Here is an 11,177-nt window from a genome sequence, read left to right on the forward strand (position 1 = left end):
GGGAGCAGAGTTACTTTACATGTAAAATGTATATACCAAACATACAAAAATATCTACACATTCTGAGAGGCTACTGAAAATCCATACATGGTCAAACTTCTAGTAGTCTTTTAGTTACTGTATGTACTCCACCGTACCAGATATAATCTACAAGTATAATAAGTGTATAATAAAATGTTGACTTACTGCTGCTGCTTTATGGCATCTATTTCAGGTATATATATATTATAAGCAGCTGAAGCCACCAGGGGCTGCTTGGTGCGTGTTTTTTTCCCAGGCTTCATAGTGTCTCTGCCACGTCTATGTAATGCTCTGGTTCTCATTGGTCCCTCCTACATTTAAACCTTCCATAACCATTTCAAAGTGGTAAAATATTCCCCACCTTGGTTGGTAATGAATCTTAAGAGAAGATATTGAAAGTAATGAGGGGGGAAATGTTGAAGCAAAAACTAAAAGGGGTAAAAAAAGGAGGTAAGTAACAGTGTTTGTGCAAACCTATGAAATAGTCCAGGGTTACAGTATTGGAAAGTATAACCTATCCAGCATGGCATAATAAGACTGGTGCAAAAGTTTATTATAGGTTGTAATTAGTACATTGTAGCCCCTAGCAATGGATGCTAAGAAATATAATTTTGGATTGTATAGGGGAACCACTCAGGAGCTGTTGGATATTCCCAGAATCCTGTATAAGCTTTTACAACAGATAATGTAGAATACTTGTTCACATATAGCAACTGCCTTTTCTGTCGAGATGGATAGTACTCGGATGCTACCAGGACTTACACTCGGAGTAGTAAGAGCGAATAGGAGGCTGGAGTGCTATACAGGGTGAGAAGCAACCAGAGCCAGGCCAGGAGTCAAGAGGTCAAAAGCAAACAGGGGGAGTCTCGATTTAGGCCGGGCTGGCAGTGAACATGGTTAGTCCAGGTAACAGAGCCAAAGGATTTAGGGCAGGCAGCAAATGAGCATGATCCATATAACAAGCCAAAAGGTCAGGTAACCGGATTTTCGAACAGAAGAATGCAAATTCAGAGCAGGCACAGCAATTACAAGGCAAAGGATGCTGTAACCGTCAGAGAAGCTAAGCCCTTACTGCCTTTTAAATATTGAAGGACCAATAAGAAGGGGGAACGAGGAGCAATTATGTGATTGCAGTCTGTCGTGTGCCCTGGTTGCCTGTCAAACAGCCATGGCGGAAGTTGCAGAGGCGTCCAAGTTGTCAGGGCAACAGCAGGAATGTGAAGAAGATTAGCATTCCAGCTGACTAGGCCACAGCCTGGACCAAACCATGGTAACCTCAGGTAGGGCACTAGCAGTTAGCGGGCCGGCTCGCGACAAGAGTAAACGCTTATATCACTCAATACTTTATAAACATTTTTGTACTTGTATCTTGGTGATTGTAGGAAACATGAGAAAAAGCGAGGCACCCAGCCAGTACATACAGAAAATAAAAATTAATTTATTATATAATATCTAACAAGAGACCTCATAACCAGAAATTACCCTTAAACAAAGGAAAATAGCCAAATACTTAGAAAAATATAATATCCAAAATATCTCGTAAGAGCTTGATCAGCCTTGCCAGAACTGGACAAGGCCATTTTATCTTTCCCTTCTGGCAAAAGTCTAGGACCCGACTTCACCATCTCCAATTACAAAGGAATCGAACACATCTCCAAGGCTTTAATGAGATTTCTAAAGAGTCAGAGGGGAAGGACCACTGTTGGTGCTCCAACTACAGGCAAATCTCCCTGTTTAAATGTAGACTTGAAGCTCTTCGCCCGTACTCTTAAGTGTGCTCCCAGATTTAGTCCATAATGACTAGGTAGGGTTTGTCCTGAGATGAGAAGCCAGATACATCACTAATAAGATAATTGATCTAATTCATATGGCCTAGAGCTTTAAGACTCCTACACTATGTTTAACTGATCGCGAAAAGGCTTTTGACAGGGTGGATTGGCACTTCATGACGGAATCCCTGTAGCATATGGGACGGGTACTAAATACAATTGAGGTCAATAGAGGACCAAGTCTTGGGAACCCCAGTGAATATTGTACCCTGGTTATCTAAGATTCCTGGTCCCCACCACCACCACCATATAGCGATCGGGACCACTCTCCACTGATGGACAGAGTTAAGAACCCAGAAATGTATCTCTTCTCAGCTGTTATCCCCTAACCCTTGTTACAGAACCTTGACTTTGCACTAGGAATACGTTCACTTGCACTTAAAATATGGTCTAGAGAGTGGTGCTTTGCAGTGGCCATCTATTGGATGTCAATGAAACTTGTTGTTTTCTGTCCCTACAGCAGAGGCTGACTTTCTGAGTATTGGTCTTGCTTACAAATTAGGTATTTCCTCCATATGTTAAGTGCTAACATACCATCTCCACAGCCTATAGACTAGCCATCAAAATCTTGTACGAGCTGTTACTGAGCTATTCTAGACTTTGGGAAAGGGATATGAGGGGTTGGATGGAGGAAAAGCAATGGCCTAAAATTTTGCAGTGCACATTGGCTGTTTCCACTAACCTCTACAGATGGCTTAGCCAGCTGCAAAAAAATATATCAAAGTGTCTCTGGGTTGTGTTGGAGGTTTGGCGCAGAGGATGTCTCCCCACTTCATGTATGGTGAGAATCCACCAAAATATGAAGTTTTTTGGGCAAAGTCAGGCAGTATGCAGCAGAAGGATTGCCCCAGACAGCGCTGAATTCTGAATGCTATGACCAAAAAGGAGGGAAACGGTTGTGACAGTAATTTCTATCCTTTTGGAAGTAGATAAAGGTAAGCGTACACCCATTATGGTGGATGTCCGCTCTGCTTTGTGTGTATAGTAACTATATTTTACATATGGTGCTGCTCTGCTCCAAAAACAGATCACTGTGGTTATATGTAAGTTGGAACATAGAGCACATTATGATCACCCACACACAAATCTGTGGAATGGGATTTCTGTAAGCTAGAAAAAGTCTTTCCTTGGCCCTATAGTCAAGAAATTTAACAATAACAGGCCTTGGTTTATCATTCTTCCCCTCTGTCTCCTAGCCCTAGCTGATCTACATCTATTTGAGGAGTGTCAGTTTGATGGTGTATACCAAGGGCTATAGGCATGTGTGTACAAAGTTTAAAATAGTGGATTGAATTAATCTTGCTTGCGAGTCTAGTATCTTGCAAAATGTGGATGGTGGTCCCTGTAAATTGCTCTATGGTGGCTAGGAAGGGGGAGGGGGCAGATTTACCAGAGTTTATTTTGAACTTGCCTATTTTAATAGCATAAGTGTGCATGTTTAATTGTAGGATTTGTGGATATACTTGTCCATACCCTGAGAATCCCTCCTTTTGTGTCCATTTCCCATCGCTATCTGGAGCGGTATTTTCCTCATGCTTGTTGTCTGTCTTGTCGAAGTCAGCAAATTGGATAAAGTCATTTCAATTAAAGTTGAGCAAACTTGGTCGTCTTTGTCTGAAAAGATGCGTACGGTACGCTACGGCGTACGAGGGCACGCTACGGCCTGAAAGGGCGTACGCATCCACTACACGTGGCAGCAACAGTAATTGGTCTTGGTCTTTTACCATACATTCGCACAAACACGCATACTAATAAAATGATACACATTAATGGTAGTTGCAACACATAGTCAGTTATGTCGAAATATAGTAGTATTTATATGTTATATTAGAGTTACATGCATATTAGTGAAATACACGGAACAGGTTGAAGGAATCATATCATGAGTGGTATCATAATAAACCTCTTTACATATCCTACTGTTTGGTTCACTCTGCGAGGGAATCGCAGAGTGCATACACAAGTTGTGAATGATAGGGAATTATGAACTACTTAAGACTAAGGAATGTTGGCGGGAAGAGCCGAGCATACCCCCTGGAGAGGTGACCCCCTCCTTTGGATTCCTTAGGATGAACTAGCCAATGATTGACAACCCCTTGGACCTTCCTGAGACCTGGACCAATAGATGCAAGCTATACCACCTTCATTGTATTACTGTATTTCTGTGTGTATATAAGCAGCAGCTTCACATCTAGTGTTCAGACATCTTGTCCCCAGACTTCAGGATTGAATGACTGCTCACTGGATCCAGAGCGCCTGCGATAAGTAACGGCTGTATTTATTATCACTTCGCTTGAGCATATTATTCTACTATTTGCGAATAAATCTTTGTGCGTTGGAAACACAAATCGAGGTTCGACAATCGTTATTGGTTAGCGACAATACGCACATAACAGTCTATACTGCTAGCCATATTTCTCTTGTTCTACCTCCCTGTCACGTCTCTCTCTCGACCTCCTCCATGTGACCTGTTCTCTGTTACCCCTATATTGTTGTATATGGTACTTTTCCAGTTATTCTTTATGTATTGCCAATCATGTCATGTTATATTGTTATTTTATGTTATGTCATGCCACTTGTCTTGTTTACACATTTCATCCTACCTACTCTTGTGGCGCCATAAAAATAGATCATAATAATTCCCAATTTAGGGGTTAGATTCACCAGCTTATTGTAGTACAGTTATGGGTATAAACAGTTCTGTATAGAATACATTTAGATAAATGCCAAATAATTGGATTATTTCTATAGAAATTCTAATGTTGGTCTTGGAGAAAAGAAACTCCTATAGGGTGCATTAAAGAAACCCGTAATAAGGACAAATATAGAAAACTAGACTTCGGAAAATACAATGAAAATGGTATCACCCAGAGATATAGGAAAGTACCAAGAAATGGGAGGGTTGGATATCTTTGTGATCACCGCCACAATAAAGCAGACTATATAGGTTAGTCCTGAAATGGAGGATATATGAAGGTAAATAACAGAACTTTATATGATGATAGCGCTGTAGGTAATATGATCTTCAGTGCTGCAAAAAAGGAACTTAGGAGAATGATGGAGCAGCAGTAAACTTAGTCCTGGGTAGCCAGAGATGGTCAGAGACTCGCATGAGACATCCCACAAGTATGGATCTTGAAGCCAGAAGCCTGTTTAACAATAACAAATTGCATTTGCAAGCACTTTAGTCAGTTGATCTGGGAATTATGCATGGCTCTGACAAGCAAGTAGGATCTATGTGAAAATGCCCTGCTCCTGGTCAGGATATGAGGTAGTGCTTAGGATGAGTCACGGAATCGGCCTGCTTTAGAACCAAATCCAATAGGTGCACAGAAGCCATTGTGTCTCTTGGGCTCTGTTCATCAAGGCAGGAAACTGAACAATTTAAAAAAGACTTTACTTGCAGCTGTCCCTTTAAAACTAGGCAGTTCGTAGAGCCAGTAAAGGCTGATAAAGTGGTCAGAGGGAAGAAATTAGTGACAGGGAACTCTCGTTAAAATGCGGACATGTGCTCAAGTGCCCACTAAGATGCCAAGGGTGTGTTGTTTAACTTAAGAAGTTTAGAACTACCAAATCCACTAACCTGGAGATGCTGAGTGTCAGGAACAGAAGTACAATGATGCAGTCTCAACTTTTGTGGCCGGAGAAAAGACACTATGGAATCAGAAAAATATCGTTTTTGTCCCTCTGAAAGTAGACGCACTTAGAATTAAAAATCCTAGAATCTGGACTGGGGGAGTATAAAATAAATCGGATTTTGCCGCAGCCGACGTGAACAAAGATCTGATTGTTAATTATTCTGGAGCTCACACAACAGAGAAAACTTCTGTAGCTGATTTTGCATATCTGGCTATAAGACGCATACAAAACCTGAAATGGACTATATAGAGTAGCAAATAAGCTACTCTATGTACTTGGATACTTGGCTGGCACTTCGTAAAAATCATTAGTTGAGATGAAAATGTGTAACGGAAGTAACGTCATGCACTCTATCCATTTGTACTAGATGTGTTGAGCCCATGTTCTGCCTGTGAAGTTTGTTTTATCCTCCTGCATCGGTGACCCAAGCCAACTCATCACCTTGCGCTATCGGCTCATTCACCTCCAGAGCATTCAGTGGAGATTCCTATTTTGTTTCCCAGTCATTTACTACTAGAGATTCAAGGCATTATTTTCTATCCCTAACCTTACCTTTAGTGGAAGGAGGCCCTGCGCACCCATACTAAGACGACTCCTTGGTTCTTGCTGCCTCCATTTAACTTCTTCCACCTGCTCTACCTGGAGAAGGGCAACATAAGAGTTATTAAAAGGTTAGGCACTAGCAGTATTTTGATAGGTGCAATGACTAACTAGCTTATGATATTTGTTCTGCACTACATAATACATTATATGTCTGTCTGATAGCTGATATTACATTACACTGTAACTATCTGATCAGAGGAAAGTATAAAACCACAATATACAGTTTCTGTGCACCTGTCTGCTTGTATTGCTTTTATTATATAAGAGCAGGTTTTGCTGTAATAATTGTCAGTCTCTTCTTAATTGCCTGCTTGTTTACTTTGCAGTGTCAGACCATGTCATGTGAACAGATCATACACTATATGCTTTGTTTTTCTTGCATTTTAAGGGAACTGCATATTAAAACGCAACTGAATGTGTTCCCGTTGAGCAAACAATGGTTCATAAATCCTTGGTAGATGCTAAGTTTAAAATGTATTCCTCATTAAAATGAAGGAAGCATTTTTTATTGTGCGTATGAAGTTTATTTCTGTGGAGCTACATAATTTAGTCAGGACTTTTTAATGTGTAAATGAATCACTCCGGCTAGGATACCTGCTTTGTGCTTGTACTGCATCATATTTGTAAACTTATTGAACTGGACATTTCCTCATCCATGACTTTCCACTTGCCTTAGATTGTAAGCTTGTGTCAGGGTCCTCTTTCCTTCTGTGTCTGCCAGTCTACATAAACTACCTCTGATAAGCTCTATGAATGCAGCATTCAAATTGTATTAGTGCTCATGTAACAGCAACACAGGGCTTATACTGCCTCCTTTATACAGACAAATAGTGCGTAAGTGATGATTTACTAGAGCTAAACTATGGAGATACACAAAAGGACCTGGGTAGTACTAGTCTAAGAATGGACAGAAGCATAATGTGCATATCATTCTGTCTAATTCTAATGCTGGTGCAGATAATGACCCTATCCAAATAGAATTTGCAGTTCATTTGATTAAAAAACTATTAATTATGCTTTAATTTAGCTCACATTTGTAGCAGCTGCTTTACAAGTGTTTTATTTTCAATGCTAATTTCCTTTGAACAACTGCCCCATTTTTCTTATTGCCTTTTGATAAATTGTTCTTTTAAAACATGGATCTGCCAGTTTCCAAACTCTGAAAATATTCAATATGGTTCTTAATCTAAATTAGTGTTGTAGTGATAATTATATCTTTGTTGTATTGCTGACTATTGTTTAGTTTCATTAGCTTTCCTAATGGAAATAAGCTTCAATAGTTAAAAGACACATTGACTGTTTACATCCCTCACGTTGTTCTGAGGTCCTGTTTACCTCCTTAGCAGTAAACACATGCATGATTACTGCAATTATGAGGGATCCAGAAAATATTAATTATAAGCTGTTGGAAACCCACCTTCTAGATATCTACATGTGAGAATATACAAAAGAGCAGAAGAACAAGAACAAAAACGCAGGTTGGGTCCCAATTGTAAAGCGCTACGGAATCTGCTGGTGCTATATAAATAAATGATGATGGGTCTTTGAAAATTGGTGTAATTTCCGCCTATTGAAAAAATGTAGTCCATCTAGACCAAACACCTGTGAATTTAGAGCAATTATTTCTATAGATGTGAATACTCATGATCAACCTGGTCCCAATTGTCCAGTAGACTGAGCTGACTGGGCTGCAGCATAGAGTGCCCCTTCAAACTTTACCCTCAATAGTGCTTGCTCATGCCTCCGTTGTACTATACAGTTCTGATTTTATTGAAATCGAAATGAGTGACAAAGATTGCCATGACCCTTTTACAAAGCCAAGTGGAGCTGAGTTTTGAAAACATGGGAACATAACATTAGAGTTGGTGAGAGGGGGAGGAGTGAAGGAAGCCGGATTTAAAATTAAGGAAGTGTTTTTTTACCTACCTTGTATTAAGCTGGCATGGAAAGAGAGAGGGATCTCTACAAGCGTATTCACCATGGGTGGCCTGAACCATTAATCAGGCCCAGTCATTAACTGTCTCATTTACTAAATGTAACCTATTCTTGTAACTGAGGGTCTAGGGAAGCCATCCAGGTTTTAAGAATGCTGACTTTGTTCAAGATTTAAATTGCCTCAACACTATACCAAAAAAAGTAGACAATGTTAACCCAAGAATAGCTATTTTATCGGACTTCTGAAAAATATAAATTCCAGTGCTACTTATACAATTATTAGTTTATTGTGCAAACTGTTATCATGGGGACTACCTAACTATAGACAAATATGAACAATCTGAAATGCACAATAGATCTTAAAATTAGGAAGAGCCAACCTGCCAGATTTCCTAGGTCTACACAAGCTTTTATTCGGTATTGAAGTCATACATTTTAAAATAAATTAGGATCAAGGTGCCCAGCTTCATGCGACTCACACTCCAAACACAATTCAAAAAGTAAAATAACCATTAATATACAGGAGCTCTGTAGTTGAATATAACTATCACTAATCCTAACCTAAAACAAATAATCCCAACCCCCTTCTCCCATCCCTTGTATATCCAACCCCAATTAATATATACCTGCGCTCCCACATAACTTCATTTTAAACAATAAAATAACAAAAACCTAAAAAGATTTGAGCAAATTTACTTTAAATGGCCATGGTCCATCCACTGCATTAAATTGCATTCCTGTATCTTAAAGTAGTAATATTTATTAGATGTAATATATTGCTAATACTTCCAACTAAGACTTCAGTATAGGAAGTTGATGTGGTCTTGATTTTCTTGTAGGAGACCATTGTAAATGGCTACCTCAAAATTACTGACCTAAGAGTAAATATGTGGTGGTCATACTGTGTCATGGAAACCCTTTCAACTTGCATTACTCCACCTGTGATGCACAGTTTTACACCAAATACCATGGTGAGTTGTACTCCCCCTAGAGCGAGTTCCAAACGCTGGTAACAATTCACACAGTGACAGTTGCTGTCACTGATTGGTTGAAATACTTTGGAAGAGTTAGCCTGTAACCAGAGTTTACCAGTAAGAGAATGGTAACGCCTATAAGCAGAGCTAGACAAATCACAATCATTGAAACATAGAATTTATTGTCAGAAAAGAACCTACAGGCCCATACACACTACCCCCTTTTGTGTGTCTTTTTTTCAGTGTCTGAATTCTTTATAATTTTGTTTAATTTCAACACTGTTCCTTCCCGCACAAAAGCAAAGGAAAACTGTGCTAGACTGATTTATGGACCCGCCTATGCAACCTTCTTTCTTGTCCATAGCAACCTTTTTTGTTACTTTCACTTGGAACCCATTAGAACTTATCCCCAGCATGTCTAGCTACTAGACACAGTGTTCTGTGCTATCACTGCAACCTAGCAGACCAGAAACCGTGCAGTCCTCATAACCTGAGTTTCAGTGTATCGGGTAAATTCAATTCCCCCAAAGTACTACAGTGCTAAAACTATTACCGCTATTATGGTAATTTTAACCCGGCTTTCGGCTCGCAGCTCAGGGAGCTAACGGTAATTATGCGCACTATTAATAACGGTAATAATGCGCAGGCCGCGTTACTTTTAACAGTAATGCGGCCAATTGAATTCCCCCCTAAGAGTGTTGATTTTGCCCTAGTGATATCACATAGTTCCATGGTGAAAATAAAAAATAAATAAAAGACAAAACTTTCAGCCTTTCAAAAATTCTTACTTTGTTGGTCCAGAGGAAGATCAAACAAAGTTCTCTTGTGACCTTCTTACAGTAGGGTACTCCATATTTTCATCTGCATCTACCTGGCTCTGTGTTGTGCTACTTGGCTTTCTGTCAACTAGTACCCCAAGTTCCGTTCCATCTCTGTTTTCGCCAGTTGCATTTGATTTAATGAGAAAATCACACAGTTATTACCATGGCCTGGGTGCATAACCCTGCATGTATTTACATTACATGTCATCTGCCATTTCATGGTTCAATTTGCCATATTATCTCAATCTGTCACTGTTCTGTGTTAATAATCCTACATAGTTTATGGTTATCTGCAAATATGGACACCTTACTGTTTCAGCTATCTACTAGGATATTAATAAAAAAAAAAGATTGAAAATGGTAGAGCCCAATACTAATCCCTAGACAACTCCATTTATATGTTTAGTCCAGCCTGCTCCATTTAGAGCTATCCTTTACCTTCTATCCTTCAAACAGTTCTGTACTGTCACAATCTGCTTCCGGCTGCACTCCAGCATCTTCCATAGGGATGCTGCTTGCCTCCTGCAGCTCCTGTCTGCGAAGAACTATGTTTGGACTTTGCCAGTTTATGAATCTGGCCCACACTACCTCTCTACCACCAGAGGTGCTGCTGTCTTACCATTACATTCTACCTCACTAGCAGGAGTTACCTTCTTCCCTAATCAGCACCCATACCTGTTTCACTGCCTTTATAAGACTGCCTCTCCCAGTAACCTGTGGCAGTTCATTGTTGTCTGCTGCTGGTTCTCCAGAATATCCTGTGTCCTGTTCCAGTCTGGCATCCTTGTATTGACCCCTGCGTGTTCCTCGGTTTTGCTGCTTATCTTCTAACCCAGACCCTGGCTCCATTTTTGACTACCCTCTTTCCCTGGTACCATTGTGGCTCTCCTGGCTTTTGACCCTTTGGCTTGTTTGACCCTTCTCTACTCTGTTTACCCTGACACCTACGGAACGATCCAGTGTCTTGTGCCTCTTGGCAAAACCTTGAGTCTTGATAACCATGGTTTATCCAGTACCTCATGCCTCCAGAGTAAACCAGGTATCCTGCCATTCGTGGTATATCTGTGCCTTCAGCCTTTTCTACTTCTCCAGCCTCTGAACTAGGTCCGGTACCCGAATACTCTGTACTGCCTCTACGAACTGTGGTACCATTTGTGGCTTCCTGAGTTATTCAAGCTATAATTGCCAGTCCTGCTGTTTGTAGCTGCTGCCTTGAACTGTGTTGCCGTTTATCATTACTGCACCATTCTTTGCTGTGAATCTCTGTCTAATAAAGACACTTTTTTTTACACTAGTAATATCTCTGGAGTTCATGCTAGGAATCCTGATATGTACCAATCATCATCATTTATTTA

General features: G+C 40.1%; 1 protein-coding gene across 1 annotated transcript in view; it reads left to right on the plus strand.

Moving 5' to 3' along the window:
* Positions 1–11,177, plus strand: part of SREK1IP1 (SREK1 interacting protein 1) — a 51,107-nt gene that overhangs the window by 22,359 nt on the left and 17,571 nt on the right. The gene's annotated exons all lie outside the window — the stretch shown is intronic.

This window comes from Mixophyes fleayi, chromosome 1 (assembly GCF_038048845.1).
Source record: "Mixophyes fleayi isolate aMixFle1 chromosome 1, aMixFle1.hap1, whole genome shotgun sequence".
In the NCBI taxonomy this organism is placed as follows: domain Eukaryota; kingdom Metazoa; phylum Chordata; class Amphibia; order Anura; family Limnodynastidae; genus Mixophyes; species Mixophyes fleayi.